The sequence below is a fragment of the Cetorhinus maximus genome, chromosome 7 (assembly GCF_964194155.1).
Source record: "Cetorhinus maximus chromosome 7, sCetMax3.hap1.1, whole genome shotgun sequence".
Taxonomy (NCBI): Eukaryota; Metazoa; Chordata; class Chondrichthyes; order Lamniformes; family Cetorhinidae; genus Cetorhinus; species Cetorhinus maximus.
The window spans coordinates 93,714,953-93,728,629 of record NC_135885.1 but is presented as its reverse complement, the minus strand read 5'-3'; positions in this window follow the sequence as shown (position 1 = coordinate 93,728,629).

Here is a 13,677-nt window from a genome sequence, read left to right as displayed (position 1 = left end):
TGTACTGCATTCAAGCTATGCTGTATTACCCCTTCAGCCAAACACTGTCTCTGCAACCAATTGCATCTGAGGACTTGAGCCTATCATTTCCCAGAACCACAGGTTTGGACATTTAGTTAGCAAAGTGCAACAGCAAAACAACGGAGGGTGTTAGCAGGTTGAGCTTTATCAAAGGTTATTTAAAAGAAGCAAAGCTAAAATTCAAGACAAAATTGTAAAGGAAATCTGAAATAAAATGATCAGACCCATAGTCAAATATTTGCAAATGAGAATGTGAGAATCATCACACAGCAGAATATGAACCCAGTTTCTATTTGATAATGTGAAATGTAGTGTGCCAATAAAATGAGGGAAGGGCAATTAAAACTACAAAGAAAAAAAAATGCAGAAGAGAAAAAAACACAAACTATTTTTTTTAAAATTCGTTCATGGAATGTCAGTGTCACAGGCAAGACCTTAATTTATTGCCCATCCTAATTCCCCTTGTGGAAGGAGGTGATGAGTCACCTTCTTGAACCTCTGAAGTCCATGTGCTGTTAGGAAGGGAGTTCTAGGATATTGACCCAGCGACAGTGAAGGAATGACGATATAGTTCCCAGTCAGGATGGCATGTGGCTTGGAGGAAAACTTGCAGATGATAGTGTTCCCATCCACCTGTTGCCCTTGTTCTTCTGATTGGCAAAGGTCACAAGTTTTTTAAGTGCTGTCCAAGGAACCTTGACGTGTTGCTGCAGTGCATATTGTAGATGGTACACACTGCTGCCATTGTGCGTCGGTGGTGGAGGGAATGAATGTTTAACGTGGTGGTTGGGGTTTTGATCAAGTGGGCTGGATGGTGTTGAGCTTCTTGAGTGTTGTTGGAGATGTACTCATCCAGGCAAATGGGGTTATTCCATCACACTCATGACTTGTGCCTTGTAGATGGCGGACAGGCTTTGGGGAGTCAGAAGGCGAGCTACTTGCCACAGAATTCCCAGACTCTGTACTGCCCTTGTACTCTCAGTACTAATGGGGCTGGTCCAGTTACGTTTCTCATCAATGGTGACATCAAGAATGTTGCTGGTGGAGGATTCAGTAATGTCATTTAATGTTAGGGAGAGATAGTTATATTCACCCTTGTTGGAGATGGTCATTGCCTAGCCCCTGTGTAGTGTGAATGTTACTTGTCACTTATCAGCCATAGCCTGACTAATGTCCAGGTCTTGGTGTATATGGAGACAAACTGCTTCAGTGTCTGAGGAGTCGCAAATGGTGATGAACATTGTGGAATCATCAACAAAAATTCTCACTTCTGTCTTTATGATGGAAGGAAGATTATTGGAGCTGAAGATGGTTGGGCCTAGGACACCACCCTGAGGAACTCCTGAAGTGTTTCCCTAGGGCTGAGATGATTGGCCTCCTACAACCACAAACATCACCTTTGTGTTTGGTATGCGTCCACCCAGTGGAAAATTTTCCCCCCAACCTCCACTGACTTTAGTTTTGCGCGGCCTCCTTGATGCCACACTCAGCCAAATGCTGTCTTGATGTCGAGGGCAGTCACCCTGGCCTCATCTCTGCAATTCAGCTCTTTTGTCCATGTTTAGGGAAAGGCTGTAATGACATCAGGAGCCAAGTGGCCCTGGCTGCTGCTAATACAATGAATATTATTTGGTTGTCATATGTAACTATGGGCGCAATCGTCCCAGATTTGCACTAAGTGAGGTAGCAGGCAGGAAAAAGGATGTTTTACCTGCCGGATGCAGTGGTGGGTTTTCACGCCATATCATCCAAATCTCACCTCATTAACCATGCATTCCCAGGAAACATGCCATTTCGTTGGCAGGCAGCCTTCAATTCACCCACCACGCCATCATCTTGCTGCTTCCTCTCACCAGGCGCCACATTTAAAGTGCAGCCACACGCACACCTCTCAGCACTTCCAGCCCAGGACTGCTGCACAGAAGACATGGCCCCGAAAGGCAAGAAGACTGCAGACCCTGATTCAGTGACACATCTGTGGGACTCCTTCTGGACACCATTGGAGCCAACCACAATGTCCTCTACCCACATTCTGGCCACAGAGGGCCCATCAGTCTCACCACTCTGGTTTGGGAAGTGGTGGCAGTGGTGATCAATGCCAATGCTGCACAGAAGAGGTTGGCCATCCACTGCAGAAAGAGGATGAATAATCTCATCCATGTCACCAGGGTAAGGCAACCATCTCATCTAAACTCACACACTCACAAGCCCATCATGCATTACTGGCATCTCACTCACTGCCAGCTCAAGGGATATCACCATTCACTCCCTCACACACACCCTCACATTTCCATCTGGCCTCACCTCCTCTGGAGACTGCCTCCTCAGCCCTCACCCACTTGAAGCCACTTGCACAGATCAACATGTGTCCCCACACACACCCTGGGATACCCCCTTCCTCAGTAATGCCCCAGCCCTGCAGCCTCTTCTCTTGCCTGAGGCCACTTCCCCCCCTTCCCCAAGCAAGACCTAGCCCTGCAGCTGTTAAAAAGCCACGCCCGCCTTACAGCTGGCCTCATAAGTAGAGACCTGCCCGTGAGCCACCCTAAAAATGATGTGGTGCTGCCTTCGAAGCCTGGCATGTTGATCACAAGTGCTGCCCAAAGCTAGGTAGGCAAACAAGCCTCAAAGTCCCGAGTGAAGTGCAGCTTGTCAGCTGCATGTCGCTTACGTTCAGTTGTGAAACAAGTCGGTGTGATTGCATGCCAATGTGCCAGGATGATCCAGCGTGGGAGGATGATTCCAGTGAACAGGGTTTATAATGATATGCAGATGTATTAAAATTAAGTTCCTGACGTGCAGCAGTAGGAAATGTGGCCCACCATTGATGGGTGCAGCGGACGATTGCCAACTGGTTTCACGATGGCATAAAACCAATTTTTTTGCCTTCCCACCATATTGTCCACTCATGCCTGCCATGACGCCTGACGCCAGCAGGCACGGAAAATTCCACTCTATTACTCACACCACATCTGTTATGTCATTGAGACATGAAAAGAAATCAAAACTGTATGTACCAAAATTCTATTCCATTTTTACTATTTTTACAATGGACTTCTACTGAACCACAAAATGGCTGTATTAGGTTACATAGCTCAAGATTTGTCGTCTCTTCTGGAAGGTTCCAAAAAGAACAAAAGAGTTCCGTTCCCATCCTTGTGAAATCTCATACCCCATGTCAGGTCACATTATAATCACAAAATCAGACAACAAACAGATGAACTGATTCCCTCCAGCCGGGATAATAACAAAGACAGAGACATCAAAACTCGTTACACCTGAAGAAGTGTTAACAGCCACCATTTCACTCCAAAGGGAAATAATGGATTTTAGGCAGGAGCACAGAAACTGCTTGCAAGTCTGCAATTAACTCATTAATGAGTAAAGTCACATGGCCCCATACTTAGCCTATTGGATCATTTAGTATTATATTTCTAGCCTCACAGTTGAGACTACTGGTTTAACACCAACTGGACACAACTACAGCAGCTCCCAGCTGATCAAGCAGCCGGCCACCATCCCTTAACTCCTCAAAGCCTGGTTGATTTTAAAAGTCTTTGATCAGTGCCTGCCAAGTGGTCTAAGCACAACGTCATTCATTCAAGGATTTCCGTGTTGTTGTCTCCAACTAGAAACTCATCTAGACTGAACCCTGCCATGAAGGAAACACCCTCTGGACTTTGACTTCTCAGACTTTGGAAATAACTTGAATTAATATTCATTTCTGTGGTTATTTTACTGTTGTCGCCCATAGTTATAAAATGCCCTCTTTTCTATTACCCCTTACAGTATATGTGTGCGCATGTGTTTGTTTGTTATGACCCCATCTGTGATTACCCCTGGACAAGCCAGATCTCAAGGTGGATCCCAACTTGATAGATCCTAACTTTTATTTGTTTGTTTAGATACATGGAAATGGGCTACTGGACAGAGATACTGGAGTCAGCTAATGAACTTTTAACAAAAGAATAAAACATTTATTTAACAAGAAATGATGAACTATATTACAATACTCCTTCACCCACAACTATACCTTTACAGATAAACAGATTTGTAAGGATAATACAAGTTACAAAGCTATCTTATACTTTCATGCTCACAGTAAGTACACAGCCCATGTACCAATAGGGACCCTGTGGTCAGACACACCACACTCTGAAACCATATGACAGATGCCACCTCAACCAGATGCTATGGATCTCTCCTCAACTCCTCCCACACGCTTGTCACACTGTGAGCCAACCGGTCTCACTGCACTCCATCTTTAACATGAGGGTTTCCAATCGCCACTCTCCAAGACATCACCTTGGAATCTTATTCCAAACTGACGTTTTATCTCAGATACTTTGCGCAAGGGTTCCCCCCCATGGTTTTGAACTCTCCTTCTGATGTTCCTCTTCTCTGGGTCACCACATGCATTCAAGATGCCTTCCACTCACTCTCTCTCACTGACTCAAGCCGTCAACAGTACCACTGCTTCACATGCCCATAGCAAAGAGTCACAGACCTTCAGCCATCTCTTTGGACCTTCTTGCCTCTTCTCAAGCCTTTATTTCTTCAAATTTGAAGCTTTAAACTTGAAGCTTGGAGTCTTTCTGCCCCTCACTCTTAACTTCACTTAATAGGACCTTTCCCAGGTTCCTGTCCTTCCTTTGATTAGGTCTGCTTGGACTTTCTCCTGTTCTACTCCCCTGGATTCTTAGGGATCTTCTATAGCTCGGGGCTTGCTATCAGTTCCCTTTGCTCCAGTCTCACCCGAGCAGCTGCTTTCAAAACCAACTTTAGCTTGGAACTGTTTATCTGCCCCTTCTAAGCTGCTTCTGCCTGGCCGCTGTCTTCTGAACTGAACTCAAAACTGCTGTTTCTTTAGCTTTTCTGTGTGTGTCTGTGGGAGGAACCTGCCTCTCTGGACCCCTGTTACCAGGCAACTGTTTTATTTCTTCTCATGTTTGCTTAACTTCTTAAGTCGTAAAAATCCCATTAGAAATGCAGGCACCTTTTAAAGTCAATCTAAAACTCAACTTGACCTCTTCTTAGTGCACAGGTACAGAAATACAAACTTAAACTTTAAAGGTAAAACTTATTCCTAACACCTAAAAATACCAATGTAAGTTACTTAAACTATCTCTATTTCCAAATAGTATAGGTGTGCGTGTGAGGTTGTGTACATTCCACCCGCCTGCCCACCACCCCCCACCATCCCCCACACCCCACCACCACCACCACCACTAGGCTTGGATGTGAATAAACTAACCTTCTGAGTTAATTGTAACACGGGTTTGCTGTGAGTGATTATTAACTTGGATCACACAAACTGAGTGGTTGGGGAAACAAATCACAGCCTACTTTAAAAATAATTCAAAAACACCTCTGCTTTCTGAACAGACGGGGAGAGGAGAAAGAAGCTCAGTTCCTCTCTCTCCATTTTGTAAAAGCATTTACATCCTATTCATTCATTGCCCCTGTGGTTGCTGACCTACATTGGTTCCCGGTCCACCAACAACTTGACTTCAAAATTTTCATCCTTCTGTTCAAATTCCTTCTACAGACTCAAATGCACCTTAATTCTGTAACCTTGTCCGATCATGCATACAACTGCACAAAGGATTCCCCATTAGTGCCACTTAAAGCAGCATTGTCCCATACATTAGCCACTGGCAACATGTGATTAATTGTGGGCCCAGGTGTGCCTGAATTTTTGATGAATTTTTGAGCACGTGACCTCGGTATTCATTCGCACGACTGATGCATGTTTACCTTTTTAAGCATGTTTTGGCAAAATGGTTAGATGAAAAGTAGAACTTGCGTCTTTTTTGATTATTGCCCGTGCTTTCCTTAATTGGTTATCTGTAATACAAATGGAAATGCCAGGCTTCAGAACCATGGAAACACTAGCAACATTATATAAATAGGGGAGTTGTGATTGTGGTCAGTTCGAAGAATCAGAATAATCGCTCAATGCCAGGAGAAAGTAAACCCAACTGATAACATACAACTCCATCAGAGCACTTCATGGCAACTGGCAAGCAACATCCAATAGTGTTCTCAATGGAGAATAGAATGGGGAGGTGTATTTCATTGTGCAAGTTAACATTCTCAGCAATCACTCAAATGAGGTCTAAAGAACCATTTTTGCATGCAGGAGAAAAATCTAGAATCCATGTTAAGATGTGTTTTGCTTGATAAATACATGGAAGAATTCCAAACTTTGAGGAAGAAGAAACTGTAACGTTTCACATCAAATTACAGTTGATATTTGTTAAGTAAAATACACAATACAGGTACATGTATCTTATGTGTAAGGTATTTTCTGGTAAAATTAACTCATGTGGCTAAAGCGATGTCACAACCACACTTTTAGCTTCATTAGCGATTTTTGTTGGAAAACACTGATTTAATGGAATCAGCATGGGACTTTCAGATGAGCAGCTTTTGAATTTTGTTTCCTACTGCAGAGTTAGTGAAGGTCTTGTATACTCAGTCCATAGAATCATAGAATTGTTTCAGTACATAAGGCCATTCAGCCCATTGAGGCCATGCCAGCTCTCTACAAGAGCCATTTAGATAGTCCCACTCCCCTGCCCTTTCCCTGGGGCCCTGCAATTTTTCATTTCACATGCTTGTCTAATTCCCTTTTGAAAGTCATGATTGAGTCTGCTTTGACCACGTTCTCAGGCAGTACGTTCCAGATCCTAACAAGGCATTGCATAAAAAATACGTTGCTCCTGTTACTTTGTTGTTTTGCCAATCACCTTAAATCAGTGTCCTCTGGTTCTCAAACCACCAACCAATGGGAACAGTTTCTCTCTATCTACTCTGTCTAGACCCCTCATGACTTTGAACTCCTCTATCAAATCTCCTCTCAAGTTTTTGTTCCCTAAGGAGGGTAACACCAGCTTCTTCAATCTATTCACATAAATGAAGTTCCTCATCCCTGAAACCATTCATGAAAATCTTTTCTGCACCCTCTCTAATGCCTTTGCATCCTTCCTAAAGGTCAGTGCCCAGAATTGGGAGCCTCTAACTGAGGCCAAATCCGTGTTCTATAAAGCTTCATCGTAACATCCTTGCTTATGTCTCTATTTATAAATATCAACATCCTGTATGCCTTTTTAGCCTTGTAATGTGTTGTTGGTGAAGCTCGGAAATGTTATTAGAATCAGAAGGAAGTGGTGCTGACCTTTTCAAGAAGTTGAGTGGATTTGAGGACCTGTGAGCAGAAAGTCTGTTATCACTCAGGGATCTATATTTACAGTCCATCTTGGGATGCAGTACATTAGAGAGATGGGGCACAGGCAGCAGAGAGGGGAAGCTATGCATTGTGGGAGGAGGAGGAGGGCTCTCAATAGAAGGCCGTACCTACTTCTCCCACTCCACCTCAGCCTGCAGTAGTGCCTGAGGTAGCTATTATTCACCCAGTAGGTGGTCAACTAAACTGTGCCATCTCCTACAACTCAACCTGCAGCTGTAGAGCAGGGAGAGGACAACGCTACCGGTGGCTGTTAAGATTATCATTTCCAAGCCTCAGAAATCTTCCAGACTGAAAGCAGTGACATTGACAACACCTCAATTCCCCATGCATTGCTGCATCAGGGATGTCACCAAGGCCCTGTACACAAGAGGAAGCTTCATAATCTTCTCTCCAGCCAGAGAGAAGCAGTAAGAGTGAGCATGTGACATTGCTAGCATACTGGGATTCTGATCCTCAGAGCGGACCTTCAAAGAAACTGCTCAACTGCAATCTGTGTCAAACAAGCAACATTCTAAGTGTAGCTTTTGTCCTGGGTAGTTTCTGAAAATGTGGATGCTTTTCGATACATGTGTTAAACTGTGTGCAGTATTCTCATCTGAATCTGCTTTACTGGGATGGAACCATGGCAGGGGAAGAAACCTCTTGGCTTAGATCATATTTAACAAATATAAAGAGCAAAGACATCATTATAAGTACTTTAGTAACTCAATCAATAATGTTTTTAAAATAAGTTACATAATTAAGAGATGGGGACTGTAATTCAGTCTCAGGCTTTAGGTGATGTGTAAACTTCTCAAGCAGGAATGAGAAAGCTAGCTAGTAATATAAAAACAGATAGTATAAGTTTCTACAAGTATTTGAATAGGAAGAGAGTAACTAAAGCTCGCTTGATCTTCTAGATAGCGGGTCTGGGGGATTGATAATGGAAAGCAAAGAAATAGTGGAGGCGTTGAACAGATATTTTACACCTGTCTTCATGCTAGAAGACTTGGGAAACTTCTCAAAGATTCTTGAAAATCCAGAGGCGATAGGGAGGGGCAAACTTAATACAACCACCATCACCAGGGAAAAGGTGCTGGGAAAACTGTTAAAAGTAAAGGCTGACTAGTCCCCAGGACTGGATGGCCTGCTTCTGACGGCCTTACAAGAAAGGGTGGTACAGATGGCTGATGCATTGGTTGTAACCTTCCAAAATTCCTTAGATTCTGGAAAAGTTTCAGCAGATTGGAAAATAGCTAATGTATCATCTTTATTCAAGAAATGAGGGAGGCAGAAAGCAAGAAACTATAGGCCAGTTAGTTTAACATCTGTCATAGGGAAAGTGCTGGAATCCATTCTTGAGGAGGTGAGGCATCCAGCAGCAGGTATACAGCTGCAACAGGTAATGGGGCACAACGAGGACTTTTGTCAGGGGTAGAAGGAAGAAGATGCGGAGAGGCATAGAGGTCTGGTGGGTTTTCATGCCAAAAGGTGGGGGTTGGGGGGTTAGACAGAAGTCTTGCAGGGGTCTTGGATGGGTGCAGTGGGGGAATGGAGTGGGAGCAAAGGAAGGACAGTGGGCAAAAAATGGGACCGTGATTGGGGGGTGCAGGTGGACAGAGGAACATGAGTGGGGGGGGGTGGGGGGGGAGAGGGGGGCACAGGTGGGCAAGGGGCATGTAAGCAGTGGGGGAGGGTTCAGAGGAAGGGGTCTGCGGTATCAATTGAAGAATCCTGGGGACAAAGTGAGGGAATTGGTAGTATAATGCAATAGTGACGGTTAAAGGGAACAATGGTATGCTGTAGGGTTGGAGGGTGAGGATGCTGTGATGATGGGTGAAGGGACAGTTAGGGTTGTTGGAGGGGAAACAAAATGACATGCCGATCTTTGGGGGTGGGAAGGACAAGGGTGGCATTTCAACGCCAATGATTGAGGTGGGTTCATCGGGGAGGGAGGGGATGTGGACATTCACTGTAACAGGTCAGAGGGTGATTGGGCGGTGGGGAAGAGGTTCAAGGGTGACCATGGGGAGGTTGACAGCAACACAGGGGGTATCATTGGGGATGGGGGTGCGGGAAGGGTGTGGATAACGGGGGGAGGGTAAAAGTTATTTGAGCGAGCCTCGAAGGACACGCACACCATGGCTGCTCCAGACCTACCCAGTGTCTCGAAGTCCAGATATGGAATTGCTGGATGGGAATACGATCATCGGGTGGGCGGAGCTGCAGGTCAGCTCAACTAGACAACTATAGGAGAACCCCAACATGTCGTTCTGACTAGGCAAAGGCAATTGGATCAAAAAGGTTAAGAAGGGCAAAGGAGCACCATGCATGGGAGGCTTCTTGCACATGGCTCACAAGGGCCATGGTAAAGATTGATGCCACTGCATCTAGGTGCTCCCCTGACGTCCGCAGCAGGGATGGAGGCAGCCTGCTCACCACTATGCCCTGTTGTCTTTGATGACTTTGGTGGGAGTCCTCTGGAGGGTCCCGGCTTAGTTTGGGGCTCCTGCTCTGGGGCAGTGCAGCCGCTGGGGACCCAGAGGCCGGATCTGATGGGATTACAGGTAAAGGGGAATTGGAATGGCCAGGCACCCTCAAAGACTCCTGAGTGGAGACCGCAGGAGTGTCCGCCTGAAATCCTTCCTTCCTATGGGTGCCCAAGGGCCGCTCTCTGATTCCTTGAGAGAAAGGGGCACCTGGAGAGAGCTTGAGGCCCCTGTCTCCCTTTTGTGTGGCCACTACAAAAGCTCACTTATGGCTACAGCGATGGAGTTCAGGTCTGCATGCATCTCCAACAGAAACTGGGCCTTCTTCTGGACTAGGTTCTTCATGGCATCCGCCACCTTCCCCATGGAGACCTCGATGCGCACACATGTCGGTACCACTTCATCAGAGAACAAGTGGACGGACTCGTCCACCTCATGCACCCCTCTGTTGAGGGCCTCCGACACCTCTGCCTGATGCTCCCCTGCTTCTTGCTGCATCTCCAGCTAGAACCATTCCCAGAGGCTTATCATCCAACTCAGACTTAGCAGAAGCCTCTTCCCCAGCAGTCCTTTGACTGCCGGAGACCTTGCCTGTCCCTGCCTCCTCCTTCTCTGGACACGTCTCCGTGAGATGACCACCAGAGTGTGAGACCCTGCCTGAACTAGATCTAGTAGCCACCGAGATGTATGTCTCTGAGCTGGTGGGCGGTGCAGGTGACTGGGGTGATGGCTGTACAGGTGCAATGTCTTTGTCATCCTCCTCATCCTTGCTCCTCTGCGGGCTGGAGCTGGTACTGGACTCAGTTTCAGGGTCAGGCCTCACCCTCTTCCTGTTGGCATCTGTATTTGAAAGAGGAGAGAGTGAATGGCCACATGGGCCGCCTCCAACATGGCACCCAGCATGATCCTTAGGTTTCTATGTGAAGACAGTGAGCATGGTTCCTTAATGGTTAGAAGCCGGGCACTGACCTTGCTGTCTGCACATTAACGGTCCAGAACCTCTCCTGGCTGACCGCTCTTCAATTGGTGAGATGTGCCGGAGTTCAGCCATATCCCCAACCATCCTCTCTCTCTCTCTCGCACTTGTTGTGCGTTAACTTGTCCTGTGCAAGAAGTGAAAATGGTTTGAGAGCAATTGGGATGCAGGTGGTGTTGGCATGCTGCCAGTCTTCACCACAACCCACTGGCTACTGTGTACCATGTGAAAGATCCACTGCAGTTAATCCACAAGTTTTCTCTGGCAGCACCTTCCAGAGCGCTGAGCTCAAGCAGATACAAAAATACGACCAACAGAGGCATGGCATCAGCAGCGAATGTGGGTGCCTCTATGCCAACTCTCCCCCCAACCCGCAACATAATCTGAGCTCTCTGTGTGGCACGGTCAAAGATCTACAGTTGCTCTCTACCTGCAGTGGGGTTACGAGGCATCAGAACATCAGGTTGAGATGCGCTTTTATGTATGGGAAACAGGGTTGGTGGCCTTGCAACTGAGGCCCATGTCCCAGTTCCCATTCAGTGAGGTGAGTATGGGGAGTTAGAGGATTCACTTACACTAGCGGCATGGATGAGGTCATTCATCTTTTCCCTGCACTGCAGAACTGTACTCTGGTGAATGCAGTTGGCACTCGCCACCTTGGTGACTGCCTCCCATGCAGAGTTGGTGAGTCAGATGGGCCTCCTCCTTCCATCTCTCAGGTAGAGGATGTCCCTCCTCTCCTCCATTGCATTCAGCAGTACTTCCAGTGATGCAATGCTCAATCTGGGTGCCAGTGCTCCTTGGATTCTATGCTCCATGTCCTGGTCCATAGTAAAGACACGATAAAGCTGTCCGGGCACCTTTTAAAAATGGTGCTCCAAAACAGCGGGTCACGCGACTTCCTGCCCATCCCACTGCAAACAACGTCGAGAAACCCGTGGCTGCATAATTAATGAGCCCAGCCCAGCCCAGCGGACAACATGCACTTATCAACCCCGCTACAGGGATTTAGCCCAGGGTGGAAAATCCCGGCCATTGTGTCCAATCCTGGGCACTATACTTTATGAATGATTTCAAGGCTATAGCAAGAGTGCAGAAAATAATTACAGGACAGGTTCAGGGGATGAGGGCTTCAGTTGCATTAATAGACTTGAAAAACTGGGGTTGTTCTCCTTGGAGAAGAGAATGTTGAGAGAAGATTTGATAGAGTTCCAAGGTCATGAGGGGTCTGGACAAAGTGAATAGAGAGGAACTGTTCTCGTTGACAGAAGGGTTGAGAACTAGAGGATACAAATTTAAAGGTTTTGGCAAAAGAGCCAAAGGTGACATGTGGAAAAACATTTTTAGGCAGTGAGTGGTCATGATCTGGAATGTGCTAACTGGAAAGAAGATGGAGGCTGATTCAGTCATGGCTTTTAAAAGGGAATTGGCCAAGCACCTGAAGGAAAAAAATGCAAGGCTAAAGGAAAGGATGGGGAGCATTGCTAACTAAATTTCTCCTGTAGAGAAACCAGTACAGGTTTGATGGGCCAAATAGCCTCCTCCTATGCTTTAACTATTTTATGATTTCCTGATTCTGTTAAGCTCTTGTCTTGACAATACTATTCATAATCATGGACTCAGCTTCTTCATGTATTCCAACAACAACCAGCTTTCCTATTCCTGCTCCTAATTTGTATGGTTCCCTCTCTGTTGCTAACTTCAACTAGCTGTGCTGCCCAATGAATTGACCAACTTGAAGTTGCAGAGGAGTCAGAATCTCCTCCAGCTGGGTGTGACCACTCTGTTCAGTTGTCATCAAAATGTGTCCACCCCAGCTCCCCTGCTCTTCCATCCCCTTAATCAGCTTAATCAGGCTGAGTCTGACTGTGCATAGCTTTGGTTTCCCTCAGCTCAGCTAGTCCATCAATTCAGTCTCATTTAGCTAAGTTTCAATTTGTCAACATAACCTTCAATAGTGCCACTCAGCAGCAGCCAGCTAATTCTGTGGAAAGGTGTAAAAAAATACCTAGGTCAATTCATGAAAAAACTGGCTTTTTGAAATTCCTTTCCATCCTTTCAAAGCTGTGGAATTCTTTGTTTTTTTTTATTTTCTTTATTTTCATTAACCTTTTTTCATTCTACAATCATCAGGCTTTTAGAACACACATTTTGTATTTACTATCCACTCTGTAAGGTATGAGTTCAAGCATCCTCCAGAACATACAATGACTGCACTTGAAAGTAATTCACTGTAGGTGAAGCATTTGTAGCATTTCTGAGATATGATAAGGCATTATATAAATGTCAGTTAGTTTTACTGATTCACATCATTTCTTTTGATCTTTTCAACTTTGATAATGCCACCGACTGTGGACTTTCGCCATACAGTTTTGCAATCAAAACATATGTGTGTAATTAATGCTAAACATAGACCCAGAAATTCCACATTTCTCCCGGTCTCTGACAGACAGGTGAAACCCCAGAGAAATAGGATTTTTAGCCACTTACACAGTTTCCCTAGGGATTCATGTTGAGAAAACCTGCAAAGCTTCAGGAAATGAGCCCAGTTTTTCTCTTTTGTTCCTTCACTTGCAGAGCCCTGCTGAGTTAATTGGCTGCCTTTGGCACTTGTCAGTTTTTTACTCCACTCCACCGCCACAACAGATTGACTGCTGACAAATTGATCGACAAATTGACAAAACTCTTCTGATGTAAGGTCATTGATTTGAGATGCTGGGCAGTATTTTCCCTTCCAGGGATGGGAAACAGACTTTAGGACTGCTTAGTGGGCTGTTAATTGGCTGGAGGGCAGTTTGGACGGCCAATCAGCAACAGTAGGGGTGGAAACGGAGGTGGGTCTGAAAGAGAGTATGTCCAGTTTAAACCCAGTAACGGAGGTCATTACTGTAGCTGCCGCTTCATAGATTTATTTGCTAAAATAAACATGGAGCAGGAGAAGCAGAGGCAGAGGCCGGAAG